This window comes from Atta colombica, unplaced genomic scaffold, assembly GCF_001594045.1.
Source record: "Atta colombica isolate Treedump-2 unplaced genomic scaffold, Acol1.0 scaffold134, whole genome shotgun sequence".
NCBI classification, from domain to species: Eukaryota; Metazoa; Arthropoda; class Insecta; order Hymenoptera; family Formicidae; genus Atta; species Atta colombica.
The window spans coordinates 1352888-1371481 of NW_017259222.1; the positions used below are offsets into that span (position 1 = coordinate 1352888).

General features: G+C 31.4%; 1 protein-coding gene across 3 annotated transcripts in view; it reads right to left on the reverse strand.

Moving 5' to 3' along the window:
* The window catches only part of LOC108684379 (tRNA dimethylallyltransferase, mitochondrial), a 103247-nt gene that overhangs the window by 27035 nt on the left and 57618 nt on the right, over positions 1-18594 (reverse strand). The window lies entirely within an intron of this gene.

The window sequence follows — 18594 nt, forward strand, 5'->3', positions numbered from 1 at the left end:
TTTTTTTATGTAATAAAATTTATGAAAAAACTTATCACTTTTCGCAAATTTAAAAAAGAAAGATTTATCTCTATACAATTTAAGTAACTGTTTCTTTTGTTTTTTAACTTTAAATTTTTCCATATTAATTTGACATTTGCGAAAACGTTTAATATGGAAAAGAATGTAATAAAGTAATCTATCTGTAATACGTGCGATAGAGTCGAAAAAAATAGAGATATAGCTATAATAAATAAAGTTGAAAAGAAGTTTTAGGAAATTATAAATTTAAATGAATCTACATCTGTCAAAATATCAGAGAAAAAGTTTTATATCCAATTAACATTTCTTAAAGTCAGAAAACTGTCATTCATGCTGCGTTTTTTCCAATACAACACTATCGTGTGAAGAGTCATAGATTATAGAAGATCATTATTTTAATGCTGTCCGGCACTTCCGGGGATTTCAACGAGTGAAACGGAAATAGTCAAGGGGTGAGTTTCGGTGAGATTCTTAATAAACGTCTGGAAAGTAGTATTCCTGTCACTAGGCGATAATCCTTCTCATGGTTTCCGCTGGCTGTATCACCACGGGTCTACGAACGGTCGTAACAGCGCGTCGCGCGTCATCATTCGTTCGCCTCATCTTTACAGTGAGTTCAGCCGAACAAAAGGAACAACGGCTTCTCGATATTTTCGTTCTTCTTTGCTCTGCCATTCGCGGCTGCATTCGACGCTGCGCCTCGGGTCGAGTTGCCGGAAATGCCGTGCGTGCCGCGGCGTCTAAAACCACCGTAGTCAGATCCGCATGCGAGACGCGCGCTGATAAAAAACGAGATGGGGAACGAAAGATCAACGACAGAAAAAGCTGACGCCAGTCGCGAATCGCGCCCATGTTCTCGGGGAAAGCTTGATTATTCTCTTCCAGGGAGGATTTCTGACTCCGTGTGATAAAAAAAATAATTGACTCGCTGATATTAAAACACTGAGAAAAACTTCTCATTGAAAATGAACAAACCAAAAGATTCTGATCAATCAAAATTTTGATTATCTCAACCAGAATTACAATAGAATTAAGAAAATTCTGCTTTGTCTATTTTCAATCATAATTCCAATTAATGCAATCAGACTCTTCTTTGCCTAATGAACGATTGATTATATATATGTACGATTAGTTGATATACAATATATAGATTCACACCGAATTATTTAAGCACTAAAGATCAAATGGTCTTCAATCGTTATAGCTTTATTTCCTATTAGTTGCATATTCACACATACGATCTAACGAGATTCTTATTATTTATTAGTCTTCATTAAAAAAAATATTTTATTATATTATTAAAAAATGACATAAATATTCGCAACAAAATACAATTATTATAGACAAACATTTAATAAATTTCTGATGGCGCACAAAGTTTGGCAGTGCCACTTAAATTCTCTGTGACGCGTCTGAATTTTATGAGCAAACGGACGTAACTGGGTAACGACGATAGCGGTCATAGCCCTTATAATTGCTTTATTAATAGCGTAGACTCGTGATGTTAAGAGCACATTCACATCATGGTACCGACTTCGTGGGAGGCTTGTCTAATTTTAAAAGGCGCTCCGCGTGTCGAAAATTTTAGATATCATCGCCCTGACGCATCGTGGCAAATTTTCGATCATCGCAAGTGTGTTCAAAAGTTTTTCTTACATTATTATTTATATCTTATAATATATCATTTAAAACATTTTGAGCTAATCATAATTTCTTGAAAATTTCTTAAAACATTTAGTATTTTTCTTTTTAATTTTGAAAAAATTTATATTTACTCGTTTGAGCCTCCGTCCATATTAGACGCATCCTGATGTTTTCCTCGTGTATTTCCGTTGCGAAATGAATAAAGAACTTTTCACAATCTATACACGTATGGCCTCGTACTGAATCGATCTAGTCACTTTATGCTTTTTCATAAGATCTCCTTGGATACATCCTGACATTACTTCAAAATATTCATCCGTTACTTTTCTGGCTTTTCTCTCTCCATGTACGAGTTCGGTTTGCTATCTTGATTCTTTTTGGCTTTTTAGACAATTCTCTTCAAATTTGCAGTCAACAATATTACAATGATATAATGTTTATTATATCATTTTTATTTTTCTCCATAATCAATTTGGAAACAAAATTAAATAATGAAAAGTAAACTACTATTAAGGAAAAAATAACGACATTGGCGGGTGTTTAGAGTTGGAATTTATATTTAAAATTGTCTTAAGTACAATTTTTAATATGAACTTTATCATGAACCAAAGAGTCATACTGATGGCATTTTAAGATATTTGTAAACATCTGAACTATAATATATTTATATAATGTCTTTATATATCTATATAACATATACAATATATAAAATATAATATGTATCTTTTTAACACTTTTACGAATAACTACAAATTTCGTTTAAACTTCAATTTCCAAAAATTACGACTAACTATTTCAGTAATAAATGTATTGGAAATAATATAAGTAAATTAACTAAATATTTGAAATATATTATTAGACAACAATTATATTAATTTAACATCTACTTGTTTTAAAACGAAAAAAAAAAGAAGACATATGATAAGTATAATGATAAATAACATGAAAATTCTCCAAAGTTAAAAGAAATATAATGAATTGGAAAATACTTGGAGCTTGGAACAAGAGAAGAGCGCTTTCCTTACGTCGAGCATATTCGTTTCGCAGAAGATTTTGATTTCGCGACCGACTGACTTAACGGGTTTCCCTATCGACAGCTTCCCGGATTCTGAGGTATAGATTGGAGGCACGAGCGCGGCTTCCGGGATGATTTTCATAAAACCGCGATAAGAGAAATAGTCTCAATCCATCTGATCCAAAGGCCAAGAGAACGGCCAAGGAGGCATCCTACAAGGCATCCTTTTCTTTGAGAAATGACTCAAGAAAACTCGACCGTAAGAAAGCGATAAAAAAAAGCGGCATAGCCTACAAGAGCACTTCACGTTTGGAATAATCCAAATGATAAATTAAAAGAGATTGTGAGTTCTTGATACATTAATCGTTCACTGTTAAATTTATGTCAAATTACATCTAATTTGAATTATTTTTAATCATTTCTATAGATTACCACTGCTTCTACTTATTGTTAATATGTTAATTTAACTAAAACAATAAAGTTAAATAATTTAATTCAAGAAATGTGTTCAATTTGATTTAAATTTAATTTATTATTTATTAATAAGGAATCAATCTCAACTGCGGAACTGATATGATTCTCCTTGAAATATGTTGTTAAACATAAAAATTTAAAAGATATGTATTTCTTTATACCGGTTCAATTTGAGATTTAAAGGATGAAACAACCCCTCAAAATTTAATAGGAATAAGAATATTTTCAACATATTTGAAAAATCTAAATCATAGTTACAAAGTTATAATAGTTACAAAGTATATAAAAACCATTAAAAATTTTATCTAAAATATTTTTTTATATAGCTCACTATTCCGTTGATAATTATTGGAATTAAACATAAGCATTAACTTTGAAAAATTATTTCACCCCTTAAATTTTTAATTTGATTGATAAAAAAAATATAGGTATACTTCAAGAGGAGAATTGGATCGATTCTCAACAGTTGTAATAGATCCTTTGTAAGCGTAATATGGACGTTATTTACTTTGAAGCTGTTCTCAAAAATGGATTAATTTATGTTTTGACATAAAAGTTAAAAATAACAAAATATTTTGACTCAAGAGAATTGGGTTACTTTAGAAATCGTTCATAGAACGTTCATGATGAACGACGTTCAATGAAATTTCTAAGTTTTTCCTTCTATAGTTTTTCCGCATAATAAAAAATAACATTTATAATTTTTTTAAATTAAAAATTATTTATTTATTATATAGCTTCTTTGAATTTCCAGAACAAAACAAAATTTTAATGAAAATGAACATTTCATACTCAACGTTACTTTTAAGTTCATTATTCCGTTGAGGTTGATGGCAACCAAACCCTCTTTTTAAAATGCGAGTCCTTCAACTTTGCTTAAAAAGATTAAAAACGATCATACTCTGACTCAACGCGTTCCCTAACGTAAGCGCCACGAAGGTCAGAAGTTACGACCGGAGTCTGCGAAATGGCGCGCGGATGCGAGAAATAAATTCCTAAGGACTGTCCCGCTGAGAGGAGCTGTTCAACATTATGGCCGACCATTGTGATTGCCATTTATATTATTTTTTTCCGATTTTATTGTCGAAGGTTGAAAGCTGAAAAATTACGGTGGCAGGCGCGTTTACGCATCTGTCAAATCAAAAACGAAAACTTTTGAAAGAGATACGATTTAGAAGACTTATAAGTATGATTAGATGATCAGTTTTCTAAAGCGTACTTTATGCAGCATGTTATAAAAAACTTATAACAAATTAATTTGTTATTGTAAAAAGTTAAACGTGTAATAATTATCCGAAATACTAAGTTATAATTTCAATATTCATTAAAATATAATAATAAAAAATATAACAATATAAAAATAGCTTAAAAATTACCATTCGATAACTTTCCCTCATATATAGATTTTTTTCAATTATTTCATTTAGAGTGAAAAAAAATGGTAACTTTATCATCATATTATTTCTTCAATTTTTGTTTGTCATAATAAAATTGTTTGTTCTAAGAACAAAAATGTCAGAATGACAAATAATCACGCGCAGTAACGTGAAAAGAAAAAAGCTACTTGGACAAAATGCAAGAAATAACGTTTTACTGAATGGCCTTCGCTTTTATTTGCTATTGTACCAGGAATAAAGTCCCTCACTTTGTCTACATTTTATTATCGGCAATAAAGGATGATTCTAAGCCAGCTTGTGTGACTGATCATTTTATTTTCGCTCTTGAAAATAACGAGCTCTTATTTATGTATAATATATATATATAATAATGTTATATCCATTTATTCAGTATAATAAAACTCGCCAAATATAACTTTTCTTTTGTGAACCGATCCGCTAATAACATACTTGATAACGCACTCGTTGCATACTTTTCATTATTTTTTCATCTATAATTTCTACATTTCATCTCCCTATAAACTCATAAAATCGTTCAATTATTCATGTCAAGGTCGATCGATCGTCTCTCTTTTCACAATGTTTGAAGGTATGGCATGTCGGTGGAACCGTCTTCGTTTTTACGAAACGCGCGCGGTACAGTGTGACTATCGGGTGTCACATACAGAATGGCGCAAACTATGTATTCACCATCGTATTCCGAACTCCGAAGCCGATTGACGAGTCGGTGGTCGGTTGGTGGTCGTTCAGTCGGTGGCAGGAAATGACGACATATCCTCGAGTCGCGTAGACTTCTCGCACATAGATAACCCAACCAGCTGCCGTCCAAGTGACACTCTTCGGGCGCTTTAAAAGTCGCACGCATACATCGCGCAAGAAGAAATTGCAGGGAAGGATAAGACTGGAGAGGAAGACGTGAAGAGTGAAGAGAGAGGAACAAGGGGGAGAGGGAAGGGAGAAGGGGCAAGGAATGGAAGAAAGAAACGGCACTCGGCCAGATGCGCGGCACATTTTAATTAACGTCCAGACATCCTCTGAGACGGATGACCCCGAACTCAGGGCCATTCGATGACCCTTTTCCCATCACGTCGTCCTCTGGATAACAGGAAGAGCGCGTCTTCCTCCTCATTCTCCTCGTCTGGACACGCGAAATGATCTTTCTCATACAGATATGGATAAGTACGTATGGCGTTTCTCGAGAAGATATCATTTGATACAATTAATGGGTTCTACAATTCGTATAGAGCTCCCGAGTTCTTTTTATTGTACAATGTATCACATTGTGCGAAATGGAGCACGTTCAGAAAACTTTTTCAACTATTATTCTTTATAATAATAACAATAATAATAATAATAGTAAAAATAATTTTATTTATTTATAAAGCTATCCACACAATAGACTTTATTTAAAAACAAATTTGTATTTTACTGTAAAAAATGTTGAAAATAGCCGAAAATGCTATTTTTAATTCATTTTAATCCAATTGATTGACGCCTTCAAATTCTATCAACAGTATCGTGTTCACTGAAAAAAATCGGGGTACTTCAAAGAAAATTTCATATTGAATCGTATAATAATTTCTTCGGATATCGAAGCATAATTAAAGCAAATTTCAAGAAAAAAAAATCGGTGCAAAAAACTCGCTAATCATCCTAAGTTCTTTAAATTATACGAGAATATTAAATTCGAGCGAAATAGATATTGTGAACGAAATCGCCAAGCTCTTTTTACACAGTAGAATATAGAATATCCCAAGTCATCGATATGTATATCTCTCGCTTATCATGCGGTATTTCCGTCCCTTGAAAACCAGAGCAAAATTCCGGAAGCATTTCAGAGAGATATTACATTACATAACGTGATATAACGTAAACGGATTTTATCGCGTCGGTTTGTATAATCTGGGACAACAAACATCATGAATGACTGAGTCTTGTCAGTCGATAGAGAATCGATCGCCTATCTCTTCTCAGAATAGCGTCTCATTGAAATAAAAATATGTTTGATAAATTTCATCTAATTTTTATGTATAACATTAAATATATCTATTTGTATGTATTATATATATCATGAGTATTTTATTGTAATAGAGAAAAAAGTTTTAGATTTAGTTCAAAAATCCTTTAATTGTATATTAAACATTTTTTAAAGCAGTTCTTAAAATAGATAGGTATTTTTGGAATACTAAAATTTATTAGAAAATTAGAATATTAAAGAAGAAGATTTATAAAAGGGATATCTACAGATCGATATTTTACAAAACTTCATTCCTAGACGATCTCTCTAGTTCTAGTAGCACCAAGAACGGAATCGTTGAACGCGGTTGAGGCCGCGCGATTCATTCAACTTTCTATCGAGCGCCGGGCGACGCGGATGCGTCGGTGAGGCTGCACGCCGTCGTAGTTGCATGCGCGGGATTACGTTGCCGGCGAGTCATTCATAAAAATAACACAGCCGGTGCACGCTACTACGGCGACTACCGCCTTCGGCGTACGAGCACACCACACAGCGTAACGCGAAACCGGGGAATGCATGTGCACATATTATACGCACACGCGAGGCATACCGAAGCGGATAACTCGTTACGAAGGCGAACGATAGTATAAGGGGCCGCAGAAAGAGTAGCAAGGTATTACGGACTGACTTGGAGTCGGACGAATTTTACGCTCGTCGCGTACGACGCCTCCGGCCGTCTCGGATATCATTTTTCAATTGTATACTCACCTCGTCGATCGTATCTGCCGATAAGGCAATTATCTATAAAAAACTAACTTTTTTCAAGGTTTGTGAATGTTTTGTGAAATCATATGATTTAATTTTTATCCCTGATATTCATTTCTACTAATATAGCTTAATTTTAATCTCAGTTTACTTCTTTATCCTTTTTTATAATTCTTAGATATAAAAAAAACGTAACAAGTAAATTAAAAAAAGAATCAAGTTAATTTACATTGATAGAAACTAGGATTAAAGCAGGAAATCAAAACAGTTTCTATTAACAATGATAATGAAGACCTGTTACCGCGTGTAGACAGTTTGCAATGTGTTTGGTATAATATCAATTCATTTTGATACTATTTCAACTTGTATAAATATTATAATTTATTATGAGAGAGAGAAGAGAGAAGAGAGAGAGAGAGAGAGAGAGAGAGATGCTAAATTGAAATGCAAAACTTTTTTTACCGAAAAGTTTTAATTTAATTCTAAATCGCTATTATTGTTATTTTGCTAAAAATTATTTTTAAGCTGTGATAGAACAATACGGTTCGTACCAAAATAAATTGTCAAAATAAATTATTAACGATAAAGACAACTATATTTTCGATATTTCATCGTGATTATTATCGTGACGTCTCCTTTCTTAATATCTCAATAATTTTGTAATGTATCTTCTTTCTAAATGAAATATATAAGAAGTATAATAAACTCGTTAGTTTTCCTAAAAAAAGACTATTTAAAAAAAGGAAATAACAATCTATAAAACAATACTAAAGTCAAACAACATTCGATCTATACGTAACGGTGTTACAATTGCGGTGTTGTTTTATGACGACCCTGTAAGGTACAGTTTAATTTTCCATCATATTTACATAATTTACTCGCGTCTGCAGGACGTGATAAGTCATAAAATATGGCTCAGATCTAGAACATAACTTGGGAATAAAATTATATTCCTACAATATTTCACGTAACATACAAGAGGAAAATCTAAAATTTTAAATGCAATTTATATTTTGCGGAAAAAAAAATTTTCAATTTATTACAATATGAAATTATTTAATTTAGTGTTATTAATATTAGTATATGCTAAATATAAATGAGATTTTAAACTAATTAGCACAAAACATAAAAATATAATAAATTTTTATTACTACTATTTATGAATTATTTTAATAAATCTGATAAATTTTTACAGCAGCTTCATGCATTATGCGAATAATAAAATGTTATTCTAAAATTCCTACAATATTATTATGCAAGAGCAAATTAATTATTCTCATGCATTCTCTTTGAAATGAAATAATAACAATATATATATAAAAAAAAATAAGTATTAATAAATAGCAATCTAATAATATAATTATAATAATCTTAATTAATTTAATAACAATTAATAAAATATTTTAGTATTAATAAATTTTAACAAATTAATCAATTTAATATTAATAAAGCAGTATTAATAATATTTTATTAAAACAAGAACATGCATTATTTCATTAATATTATTATTGAATTATTAAAATTATTTGTAACTAGATTGTTGTTAGCTACTTTGTTAATGTAACATTTTTTTCCGTCTATTTATATTTAAATTAAAAATCATGTTGAAAAAAAATACATTGGAAAAACAATTTACATGAAGTAGTTTACATTTTCATCTTTTTTATCTCAGAACAAAAATTACACAAAATCGTGCGGATTGAACATAAAATCTTGTATTAATTTGAAAAAAAAAATTAGAGAATGTTTTTCCTCAATGTAAATGATTCAGTATTGTTGAATGCAAAAACATGTGATATTAATGTCCCTGTAATTTTTCGTTTTGTTTACGCTTACACATTTCTAAGCAAGAGCGTTAAATTATTGAATAAAGATCAGACATAACGCTGTCTAGACGGGCGGAAAAGACTAAATTGCAAATCTGGCCTTGAATTTCCTAGGCGGGAAGAAGCAAATGAATTGCTAGATGAGAACTCGATACGAAAACATCAATGCGCATATATAATTTCATAAATAGCTAAGTTGTGTAAATAAATAGAATAGACAACATGTCGCAAACAATGTAATATGAATAATTTAATCGTTTCTTGAAAATTGATAATATGCATTATATGCATTTAGAAAATCGTTTGCTTTGAATGTCCTCGTTTTTTTATGTTTTTGTTTCTTGTAATAAACATATTTTTCTGTCGCTAAAATAACTGTGAATCATGTAGAAATAAATACAGAATTAATTAAAATGTTGAAATGTAAATTAATCATGGAGATGCATTGCACAAATGCCCTTATTTGTGCATGTTTAAATTGAATTATGCTAAAACTGTGATATTTAAATTTAACAATTTAACATTTAACAAAAGATAAACACGATATAAAAAGATAATATAAACTTGTTCAGATAATTTTCGACAAAACAGTTTCCGACTGAAAACAGTAATCTATTTCACGAAACATTTTGTGAATATTTGCATATATTTAACTCGGGAGTAGTCATGTTTATTCGAATTTCTAAAAAAAGATTTTTATCAATATAACGCTTTTTTATTGCGAATTCACGATTACACATTTAAAATAAAAAAATTTGTGAAGATACTACTAATGAAGATATTACTAAAGAAGAAAGAAATAGGTTGAATATATATCCATGCAAAATAATACTTTACAATTCATATTTTTTCGCTGCTGGAGTATAAAAAACAGGTGATTACTTCCAGATTATAAACTTGTTTATGTGTTGCATAACACTAGTCTGCGAATTGAGATCATTGTCTAATCAAAGGTCGTTTTCTGTAACTTTTTTTAAATGTTGAATATGATTTATTTAGTTATTTATTTAGTTATTTATTTAGTTATTCCATCGGCACAATTTTTAGAAAAATGAAATAAAAAAAATGGAATCAAAATAGAATCGAAGCTTGTCATGTTGTATAACACTGGTAGCAATTTTTTTTCTAAATTTCGTTAATGTAACGCGAAAACATCAAACGCATTTCGTTTTGTTTCAATATGATTTTTTGTTTTTAGCAATTTGAAAATAAATCTTATTGTATTTTAGCAATTTTATATCGTTCTTTTATTTATTATAATATGATCCGGTTATATTATATAAATACAAAAATATTTACTTTCCACAGAATTATTTTCTGCAGTATTAAGATGAAATAAAATGCTTTTTCCATATGGAAAAGTATTATATGGAAAAAGAGCTATTTTCGAATTGTTTTATCTCGAAAACAAATATTATACAAAACAAAATGTATTTTAAAGTTAGAAGTTTAATACTTTCGCGTGACATTAATGAAATTTATAAAAAAATTTATTGTTATTCATCAAAAATTGTCGATTTGGTCTCATTAACACTTCTTTAACATTTCTTTAAAAATTGTGACGTGATAGATAATAAATTTAAACAAGGAATTCGTATTCAGCATTCAAAATAATACGTTAAAACAATCAAAATTGTTTGAAAAATGTTTTATCACAAATTAGTATATAAACAGTATCAACAGTTATAATCAGTTGCAAATGCGTTGCTTCACGAGTTTTCTCAAGCGAAGCTTTCGTTGCCAACCGACTTATCTGCGCACTTAGAAAACATCGTCTAGTATAAATTTCGCTCACATTAAGCGCGTCGAACTCGGGGCAATTTTCGCGATAGCTCCCGTCTTGGCAATCGGCAGAAACTGGCTAACACGGCTTGAGAGCGATCGTAAAGCACGCTTGTATGTCGTCACGAGGATTTTTCATGAACTCGCGCTTTTGCATCCGCAATGCGGACAAAATGCGGACATCTCATCGAGTATCGTAGACATCGCTCTTAACGAAATTGTCGCACAATCTCATTAACCTTAATGACTTCTAAAACAAAATTACGTTAACAATTGCGCACCAGGTCTATATCTAATCTAAATTAATGTCTCAGCCAGAATGACAATACTAACCGCAGTGGATGACAGAAATTCGATCTATATAACCAATGTAAATATCTGATCCTATTTATGTTATCATTATAAGTTCTTCTCCATCTTTAACGAACTACCAAGATGCGTACATCCGGCACCTCAGGAACGATGTCGTGTAAGAAATGCACAGTGGGCTGAGCACCCAACCGCGAATGCGTATGATTACGCGCACTTAACCTTTCATTACTCCCGTGAAGTACTCAAGACATTCTCGCCTTACAAATTCGCTGAATGCTATTTATACATATATTTATGCATATATTATATTTAGCACAAATTCACAATTAAAAAAAAAAATTTGTGTATTTATCTTCATGTACAAAACGTTATCTTTATTTAATTGTAAATCATCAAAGAGAATAAAATTGAGATATAATGTTAGAGCGCTAGAATTGCTAGAAATATCTCACGCAAGTAATTACGTTAAAAAAGCAGGTAATGTAGAATTAAATGCGCGTATGCCACGTCGTAATAATTAGTATTCGTTCCGCAGATTAACGTCACCGCTTCTCTTATCCACTTCCGTTTCTATCTTTCGCAATTCGTTCCAAACTTGAATTTTAGTGCCTTCGTGAAATTTGGTTCTCCTCGCTTTTCTTCTTTCTCTTCACGAACAGGAAATTCTCGTTTCCAGGACGGAAATGCGGTCGGATATTTCGACGGAAAAAGAAATAACATAACAAAATGCTTGTAGCAGAATATGAACGTTGAGAAATGTAATGAAATTTTTTAGAATATTGCGCGATGCTGCATCTGATGATGAATTTATTAGTAAAATATATAATATTTAAATATAAGAGTAACATTTGTAAAAATATATGGATATAACAGAAAATGTATAATAGACTAAAAAATATAAGAATATTTTAAAGCGCCAGTCGACGGCGTTCATACTTTTGAAGTAAATTGTTCATTCGCATTTGTTCATGCTTATTTCTTTCAAAAAAGATTTTGCTGAAATATCTGAAATTTAGCTAAATAAAAAAATAATTCTGTGTATGTATGACATTCAAACTGGTTACTAAGAATTAGAATGTCAAAATTTTTTGCAGCATTTTTCATGCTTGAGTCCTACATAATTAGTTTGATGGTTTAACAAAATTATTTTCAGACTATCTAAATTTTTAGAGATTTCATCAAAGCCGTTCCTTCCATGTTGATTCGGATCCGATTTAATGTAGAGTGATAGAATTGCAGAAATTTAAGAATATACTAAATGTAGTGTAAAAGAAATCAATTTAGAAAATTATAAATATCAAAATTGTGAATATTACTTGATATAACGGTTTTATGATTGTATACATTATAATAATACATAAATTAATAGCATTATGCAAAGTGATAATGCCGCAAGTAAATCATTAATACTGAAAAATGTAATGCTATAACTCAAACGAATTATTCTTTATTTAGATAGTTGGTTATTAATTTCAGGATAATTAATCGGTATTTCTTAACACAACTATTTATCAATAAAATCAATGTAACTTTATTATAAAGCTAAATTTTACTATATCATTTGTGTTTAATTTTTTTCACTCGATTTCTTAATCCAGAATAATCAAATAATTTTTCGTAATCCACACACACACACACACACACACACACACACACACACACACACACACACACACACACACACACACACACACACAGATGTGGACACTTATGCCAACATTATATTATTGTAGTAGTCGTATTGATGATGGATGAGGGACTTTTATTGATCAATGATCTATATACAAATACAAAGAGGGAGAGACACGTGACAATTTCTTTGTCGGCGTTCATAAATTTCGCACGACTCTTGACGACGTACATCGTGTGGGCGGAATAGCTCCTATTTTTATTTGAACTCGATCCATTTCGCCGCAATTCGATAGTGTGAAACGATTGTCTATTAAGATTGCTCCTTTAAACGGACGAGGGATTTATCGCGGAAGTAAAATGGGACACGTGAAGCACGAGAAATGCTTATTAATAAAACTGGAGATGACCGCAATGTCGAAAATCGAAACATAATGACCGAGTGACACGACAACCGTCGTAGTTCCCAGATTAAAACCGGTGATTCAAAGTGTAGATAATTTTGGCATATGGCTATTTATACGTCGAAGATATGCGGCACGGAAATGATAAGAAAATCATGAATGGCCTGTAGGATGTTCCAACAACGTTGGCGACAATGTGCGGTTTTAATCGCATCGCCGATAAATTTTGGCGTACGTACTTGCCAAGAAACAATATCGTTTGATTTATTTCAATATAATTTATTTCAATATAATTTTATCTTTTGCTATTCTTATTTATACTTTATCTTCTTATTTATAGCTTATTTATTTTTTATTCGCTCCTACTCTTTAAATTTCTTGGAGTGAACTTTTACTCCAAAAGAGTGAAAAATAACTGCCATTATTGAAAAAAAAAAATGAAAATATTTGCACTCTTGAATAAGAGTGGCATATTTTCTCTTTTGGAGTGAGATTCATGTACACTGTAAAGAAAAGAAATCTTACTTGTTTTTTGGAGTGAATCTCACTCCAAAGGTATGAAATCTCATTCCAAAAAAAGAGTGAAAATCTACCACTCCTATTCAAGAGTTTCATTCTTTTTCAATAGTGGCAGTATTTTAATTCTTTTGAAGTAAAATTTAAAGAGAAATTCAGAGAATATTCATATCTTTACGTTAATTTAAGGTGAATGTCTTAAAATCTCAAAATGGTTATCATCCGGAATCGCTCATTCTTTCGCAACTTCGTAACTAGTTCAGGCACCGAGATCCTCGATCACGCGAGAGAACTTAATCGATCCACTCTATCAAAGGTGGCGGTCGGTTGCAGCCGATAACGGGAAAAGCAAATCGTATCGCCTCTCACTCTCCAGCGCCCAATGGAGAAGGGGCGGAAGTTCGTCCCACAGTGATGCTGTATGCGTTCATACATACGTTCGCGTGTATGCAAGTGGTTGGCAAAGGATCGATGGAAAGGTAGTAGGGAGGGGGGTATTTGCAACACATGGCGGAAAAATCTGGCATTCCAGTGCGGCTGCTCGCGAAACGCAGGCAGTGATCCATGCACAAAACGATGACGTACGAGCTATAAGCTTAAGCTTCTCTCACACTGTCAACTCTATTTCCCTCTTTTCTTTCCATGATTTCATAGACGGTATGCTTTGTAGGCGTGACGTCATAAGCAACAATTTAACGATAATAATATATGAATCTTTAGACTTTGCTATAGATTGCTATTATGAATAGATTTCTTTAAATTAATAAATAATTAAATTAATAAAAAAATAATGAATACTTTTTAATTATTAGAATAAGTTAATAGAATTCTCTATTAGATTTAATTATATTTTTTAATCCTACCGGTCTCAAATTTACTATATGATTATATTGTTTAAATGTAATTAAAATACTAAAAAATAAAAAAATAAAATATTTTCACAGAAAAAAGATCTTACATTAACAGAAGTCAACAAATACCAAAGAAAAAAAATTTTTAAATAAAATATTAATAACATGATAAATTACAGGTTGAGTTATATAAATCAGCAGAATTAATAGATATAATTTGTTTAATATATCTAGATCCTTTAAACTTACATTAAAAAAAACGATTTTACTGAAGTATCTAAAATTCAGTTAGATACAAATTTGAAAATAATTTGAAACATAAAATAAAAATAATTGTTGAATCATCATTACATAGGAAACTTAAACAATTGATGAGCAATGCCGCAAGAAATTTTGACATTCTAACAATCAGCTTGAACGTCTTACATAATTATTTTGATAATAAAATTATTTTCAGATCTATAATTTAAACAAATTGTTTACTTCAATAAAATGTCCATTTATTCTAAATTAAACTTAATTAAATTTAATAATAAATTTAATTAAATAAACAACTTGTGCCAATTATGGACAAAAATATTTAATATTAGATGTTCTTTAAGAAAACTTCAAATTCATCAAAAATTAAATTAATCAAAGCCGAAGACGATAATAAGAAAATTATAAAAACCGATTTTAAATTATATCATTAAGTGGATTTGAGTGATCAGAGTATACTGCGAAATATAATTTCATTCATTCCCGAATGATCCATCTGATTGAGAAATATAGTGTGAACGGGACCTTATTCGAGAACATGCCGTTACTTAACTCCGTCGCTCTCGGGGAAAGTCTTTAGACCACAAATCTATGGTAAGGCTAAAGAAATTCTCAAACGGCTGTTAGTGTGCAGGCACCGCTACAGACAAGGTTACTGAGGGATCAACTTCCGATTTCGAAATCGCATTCGGTACCGCAATCGTTTCGCGATATCTAGGATATGGTGGTCTCGAGCGCAAATAACGTGGTATTTGTGTCAGACGGCTTCGTGATTTTTGACATCGCGCTGAAACGGCCATGTATTAGTATACACCAGCTTAGCTATGCTTTTACTTTTACGACGGCGAGTCCCGCTCGAATGCTCAGACCAAGGTTAATCGATTTGTGGATGAATTAAGGTCCAAACGCTCGTCGTAAATCTCCGTAAATTCGATAGTTTAACTGCGGAACGATGTCGTATGCATTCGAGAATTTCTCATGCTTTTCAAATTACGTAAAAATAGCTGAATTTGACCGTGCGTGAAAGGATAAATGTGTTAAATGCAGTTACGTCAAAGTATCTTTGTTGCATAAATTAAAGAGAATACTTTTGAGAATATATTTGATTAATTAGAAAAAATGCTAATTGATAAAATTCTCGCTATATGTTGCAATCTTAAATTTATATTATGTTTCTATGGAGAATGATTTTCAAAGTAACCGGCTTGGCAATTGTCGAAATAAGATATCTCGCATAGTTGCAGTCAATTCTGAGGCTGGTATTTATTATCAGAAAGTGTCTCTTAATTTGTTTTCGTATTTACCAGCGAGTCAGTGTAGCAGAACCAAATTGAATAAATTAATAACATGGAAAGTGCTATTGAAATTATAGTTCTCGTTGGACAATAGTTGTCAATCGACACTTCCGATCTGCCACTTTTAAAGCAATACTTGAGTAAACATTTCCGATGAGGTAATACCGTACTAAAATCGAAGTTTCTATTCGTTTTTATTGTCTCGTGATTAATCTGTATTTTCTCGAAATGTCATTTATTCAGAGCATAATTTAATATCTCGTTTACGAAATACCTTGAGAAAGACTGTAATTCTGAGAGGCAATCAGAACAGATAAGTAGATACGCGGCAAAAAGATGTGTTGCACGAAATTACATTAATAGGAACGTTCGCGTATAATCTAATATCTACTTTCTACATATAATTTTTGTAAGAAAAGAACGATTTTGCTGAAGTATCTAAAAACTAACTATAATTAAAAATCTGAAAATAATTTTGTTGGATTATTAAAATAATTACGTAGAGGAATCTTATGAGCAATGCTGCCAAAATTTTTAACATTCCAGCTTGAGAGTCCTAATTATAACTAACAAAATTATTTTCAACTCTATTTTTAGCTAAAATTTCAGATATTTTAATAAAATCATCCTTTTTAGATGCTTTTTCTATGCTTTTTTAATTACATGAAAAAATCGGTTTTACTGAAGTATCCAAAAATATGGCTACACGAAAAAAATGACTTTGTTAAAATATTTAAAAATTTAGATAAACAGATGAAAATAATTTGTTGGACCATCAAAATAATTATGTAGGAAGTTCAAGCATGATAAAAAATATTGATGCAAAAAGTTTTGACATTCAAGTTGAAAGCTTGAAAATCTTACATGATTTTGGTGGTTTCAACAAAATTACTTTCAGATCTGTATCTAGCTAAATTTTTAAACACTTTAGTTTTTAAAATTTCTTTCCATGTATGGTATAACCATATTGTAAATAATCCTCGTTATCGAAGTTGTAAGTATCCTCGAGATTCTTTTATTTTACTTTTGACTTAACATATCTCTGCTCTCTTAGAGCTTGGATCAGTTTAGCCGAGTGATATTTTCTGTGATCTCATGAGAAGCCTTGAATAGCGATTTCTTTTGAGAGAGTAGGCGGTACGAAGTATCTGCGGTGCTGAAAGCGGCACCATCGATTATCCCGACCTATCGGAGGAGACGATAAACCAGACCGGACCGCATTGGAAGGCGATAAACTTTATCGTTTATCAAAGAAACCGAGCACGCTGCTGAGAGCGTGACAGTTCTTTCTCAGTCAAGATCGAGAGTTGAAAACGAAAGGGCGATACCATGTCAATCCTCGTCCTTAACCCAAAACAGCTTTGCGAGCAAGCTGCAGACGGCGACAAATCAGATAAGAAAGAGCGGCGTCAAATGTAATCTCCGTCAATTAACACGCTGACGCTCCCGCGCATTTCCGCCGTATAAACGGCGATAATTCTTGTCCTTCGGATTTTTCTATCGCGTCCGTAAAATAAACATTTGTCATGACGCCCTGAATATAGGCGCCGTCGACTAGAGTGACGCTTCTGGAACATCGAAAAACGAACCTTGCACAATAAACTTTAACTATACATGTCGCGATAATGTTTTATGATTAACAATGATTAAATGAATGTTCCTTTTTTTTACTTAAAATCAGCAAGCGAGCAGAAGATTATTTATTCGGTTACATAAATTCTTCAGACATTTCACATTTTTAGCGAATGATAAATTCTTTATTGCAAAGATAGAATATTAATTCAAAGACAAAAAAAAAAGACTAAATTCAGAGACAAATAAAAACTTACGTATAGAATAAGATAAATCATTATTCCGAATAAAAATATCTATTTTTATTAGGTTGATAGTTTTATAATAAAAATCAATATTTCTAATAAAAATGTTTTACATAAAAGATCCTCATAAAAAGAATAAGATATTATGTAAGATATACTATTGTAAAAATCACTAAAAGATACTAGTTAAGTTAGAAATAATTACGGCTTTCGAACGATTTTCAATGGGAAAAGGATTCAATGGAAATTTATACAAGAGAAGTTTAGGGAAAAATCTAATATGCATTTCACTTACTTTAACCTTTATTTTATGATCCTATAAATAAAATAGTATCTCAAAGTTTTTTTAGCCATCCTAAATAAAATTATGCACGAAACTCAATACACGCTAATCTCTCTTTTTTTATTTACTAGCTGCTACGACTATTTTATTCAAACGTCCATTATGATATTTACATTCAAAGGGGGAATGAATCGAGAAGCAATAAAATGTACTGACAGAGACAAATTGCGAGAAGTAATGGTCTGAGAAATGCGATGGTAAGCTCAAACAGAGGGCATAGTTCCACCGTTATTTTGGTAATACATCATACGATCTGTCTATGACAGTAGTAGAGTGATATCGATCGTC